The sequence below is a fragment of the Triticum dicoccoides genome, chromosome 7B (assembly GCF_002162155.2).
Source record: "Triticum dicoccoides isolate Atlit2015 ecotype Zavitan chromosome 7B, WEW_v2.0, whole genome shotgun sequence".
NCBI classification, from domain to species: Eukaryota; Viridiplantae; Streptophyta; class Magnoliopsida; order Poales; family Poaceae; genus Triticum; species Triticum dicoccoides.
The window spans coordinates 295,622,124-295,626,818 of record NC_041393.1 but is presented as its reverse complement, the minus strand read 5'-3'; positions in this window follow the sequence as shown (position 1 = coordinate 295,626,818).

Below are 4,695 nucleotides of genomic sequence, written 5' to 3'. Positions count from 1 at the left end.
GTTTCGGTAGGGTCGGACGGATGGGTGGGATGGGCCAAGGCCCATGGGGAGCCGCGGGGGTTTCCTTTCTTTTGTTTTGATTTTACTTTTTATTTAATTCTTTTCTGTTTTAAATCAGTTTAAATTATTTAGACATTTTCTAAAAATGTGTTTACTTCGGCATAATTATCTATGCAATATTTGACACGGTCCGAACATTTTTGTTTTAAAGTTTGAAAACTTTGTTTGTTTGCCAAAAATTCAAGTTTGAATTCGAATCGTTTTCGAACTAATGCGAGATTAGCCACAGTAATCAAGGTGACGTGGCATCATTAGCAAAGGATCACTGTAGCTTAATTACCCGGGCGTCACAATTCTCCTCCACTACAAGAAATCTCGTCCCGAGATTTAAGAGGGGGACTAAGGGGGAAAGTTTGGTAACGAATCTAGCGGGTCTTCTCATCCTGGCTTGCTCTTCTCGAAGAGGTTGATCCCTTTCGTTGATATCTTCATTTCTCTGTTTCAAGCCACCATGATCAAGTTGTCATCCTTTCTTCAGGAACTTTCACCGTACTTACGAAAGAATAAAGGGGCTGGGAGAACAGACCTCTACAAGGTTGACTAACTTGTTGATAACATCGGGGACGGTGGGGGAAGTAACTCTCGAATTAAAAACCCTTAGACATTATTGAGGACAAAGTGAGGAGGTATCCTGAGAAGTTTCGAGCAGATAGACAATCGTTCGCTGCCTGAAACAGGGTGTGAAAGGGGTTCAGTGCAATGGGAATAAGTATTGCGCCTGATACCATAATAGATCACTATGACGGTGGCCCGTGATCTTTCATACGAAGCCAAGCGTGAGGATTAGCTTTAGTAACAGGGGTGCAGGAGAGTCAGGTTTCGATCCTGTGGAACTGTGGGTTATGGGCCCACCATGTGGTTGAAAGTAGGAAGGGGGCCGACATTTTGCACGGTCATGATAGTAAGGTGTGTCAAAGGGTAGCCTGTCAGATATGTCGGCAACAACATCGATACCAAGGGCGAGGGACGAAGAGAACCATTTTCCTGCTCGTTGAACGAGGCGGGCCAATAGGCAAAGTTCTCGTCCATCGGTGGTTACCGGAATGTTTTCAACAATAGTAACAGGGTCTTGCTGACAGAGTTGTACACCGAGGGGTTTACATAAGCAGGAGAACATTACTGCTTAGATCATATAGATCACAAGAAAGGTTAAACAAAACAATGGAAAGGAAAAAGTGATCATCAGATCAAATAGAACAATGGAAAGGAAAATGTTTATACACCTATTTCAGGGGTATATCCTTCCCAATGACAAGCAGAGCATGATATCCATGACATGATATAAAGTAGAAAACCATTTAGGTAAGAGGGAAGGAATCTCATGATATTACCCATACAACGGTGTTAGGATAAGTGATAAATAAAATTTAGCATCGTGCTTCAAATGTTCCTGTTGAAAATCGGAGTACCATTGACATGCTTCGAGATAGCCTTGACATGGTCTTCGTGTGAAGATCAGACTTTGGAAACACGAAGGATCCATCAGGAATAACTTGTAGAATAAGTCTTACAATTTCCTCATGGAAGAATGGCTAAACTTGCTAAAAAGGACACTACAACAATAGGTCCTCCACCCAGGGGGGGGGGGTGCTAGGCATGACATCATGTTACCGGGTCATCAAAGGACCAACATCATAACTCTTGGAAAGTTGTCCCAACCATCATATCTGACCGAGATTCAGATCCGATTGGTGTAATGATACCTCAGACTCAGAATGTCCGAGAAGAAAAGGCGCAACACAAATCGTTGAAATGGCATTGCAAGCTTCTCGGGAAATGAACTATGGGAGCGGGTTTCTGAAGCAATAGTTCACCATTAAACCAAGGAGAGGACAAGGAGGTGTCTGGTGAACTCAACGGCAATTCACCAATATTCCCAAAAGATGGATGTCCACAATTAAGTGAACAAGGAGATAACATTCGTCAGATCAAATGATATAAGGAAGTATGCTCGAGGAAAACATACACAATTAAACATTGGTTGAAAGGTGCGCCCGCAATATGGGTTGGGTTGCACGACCAATGTCAGAATGGTAATGCAATAATCAATAGCCTAAGAATGAACTTTCGACCATTAACTTCAAAGAGATAGGGTTGCTAGAAGGAAAGAATCCAAACAACACCGTTCACTTGTTGGAATTAACACAGGGACCAAGAAAGAATGGTGATGGTGAGAAGTATTTCTATGTCAAGAATTCTCAAGAGGTGGAACAAATCTCAGAACATTCTTGACATAAAGGATGGTAATACTCCAAGGTAAAGAAGAACAATTGCAGGATAGCAAGGAACTCAAGGTATAACACCAAACATGAACAAGCTTGTGTTGGTGGGAAGGCAATAAAGTGGTCGATGATAATACAATTCATCGTGGGCAAGGAGGGTATTTCTCTTCATGAATTCAATTGATATCCTGGATGAGCTCAGAATGTTGATGATCACGACACCTTTGTCGCGAGAGTTCATGAAGATGTAATCGATCAGTGACGACATCAAGTCAAGTAATGATGAAGTGAAAGGTTATTGGAACCAAGGGTACGACACAAACTCGAAACCAAGCTTGTTGTTCAAGGCGAAATGATATGACGATGAGGATCGACGTAAGGTTAGTTCATCGTCGAAAATTGGTGCTCCGAGAATAAGGACCAGGTAGCACAGTTAGAATCGTCACGACAATGATATAGCCAAACAGGCTAGGAATGGCGTGATCGGGTACAAACTCGTACTTATAGAAGCTTACTGAGGAGTTGTTGAACCGAAGAGCGGACTCGGTTCAGTTATCGGTGTCTTTTGAGTGTCTAATAACGCAGAGCCCGTGTAAAATTGGAATCCGTGAGAATGTAGTACTTGATGAAGAACTCATAAGAAGTTCTGCAGTTCCATGATAATTTCGAGATACCAGGGGGTAATACTCGACGACAATTCAAAGTAGAGGTTGGACTAGGGCATTACTCTACATAAGACCAGTGCTTAACTTGCACGAGAAATGGTATTTAAAGGAGAACATGGTCAGAAACCACGATCATAAATGATTGAACCACGGATACAAGATGAACTTATAACAAGGGGGTAACTATTTTTACGAGCAGCTTCCATGATAAGTTATACATCGTGTCCATGGGCATGAACGCAAGGTTCAAGGTCGACTCCCACTTCTCCAATGCATAACCTTTCATTTACTTCTCGCGTTCGATGAAGTTGCAGTGTTGAAATTTTTTCTGGTGAAGCGCCAGAAGAGTATGACTCGTGAAAACTTTCGGGTTCACACGGTTTAGAGAAGGCATATGTTCAACCCATAGGGGCTTCTTAGAAACATATACCTCAAGTTTCAAGAGTAAATAACACAAGCCCGAAAGCAGAGCATGGTTGGCCAAGCAGAGGATACAACTTAACAAAGGCATTATGTATCAGGGGAAAGAGCTCACAAGGTGATTAATTATGAAGGACATAAAATCCAACAAAGGAACCGATGGTCCACCACGGAGCTGGTGTGGGTATCGATACTCTATCAAAGGAAGAAGGAATGCAAGTGCACCGGATTATAGAAACAACTGACTAACTCAATTGTCAAATGCAAAGGAATTATGATTCCCAAATCAAGGGGTCAGAAGCAATGCTCTGATTAGGGGTGGATAAGTTGAATAGCCTTAGGGTACAATCAAAGACAATTCGATTGGTCGAGAACCAATTCCAGTTAAAAGAATGGCAGCTCAGCCGGAAAAGTAATTTATAAGGATCAATGATGATTGCGTGTATTCGCAAACATATTGAGTCAATAGACCCAAAATGATAATGACAAGGAATGTCAATAAGACTACGAGACTTATGGGATTAACCATAATGCGAGCAAGCAAGAATTTCAAGAGCCAAAGGCTCCAAAGGATTTTCAGAAGATCGCATAATATTTTGAAGACTTTTGTGAAACACATGAACAACTGGGGATGAGCGGATACTCGACAAGTGCGAGGATTTATTTGAAGGGGTATTCATGTGGCAAAGAACTGCTAGGCAGTAGGCACAAAGTATTTTCGGAACAGTAAAGAAACTTCGGGGTATCTTGTAATAACAAGATCAATGGGGGATGATCGTATGAATGGCAAGTGTAAGTAGTTATCCATACGGATTTATCGGTGGTCAAGAATAGCAAAAGTGATGGGCACAAAGTCTGGAGAGAACATCAGAGAGTATCTTCGAAATCTTCTGATGTAGCAGGCGATCATCTGGAGTGAGGGGCTCTCCGGGAAAGGTACTTGCGAGAACCTAAAGTTAGTTTTGTTTTTAGCAAAATCGTTTAACCCGAATAGAAGAGAGTTCAGAATCCCAGAGTAAAGGTCGAGGAGTAAAAGATCCTAGTACCACCCAATGGCGACGTGTGCCCGTAAGACACACAGCCATGTTAGTAAAAGTTTTGCAATGTCTAGACTCAACTTCGGCCAAGGAGTTGGAAGAGGGATTCCTACAGGCAGTCGGCTCTGATACCAACTTGTGACGCCCCCGATTCAATCGTACACTAATCATGCACGCAAATGTGTACGATCAAGATCAGGGACTCACGGGAAGATATCACAACACAACTCTACAAATAAAATAAGTCATACAAGCATCATAATACAAGCCAGGGGCCTCGAGGGCTCGAAT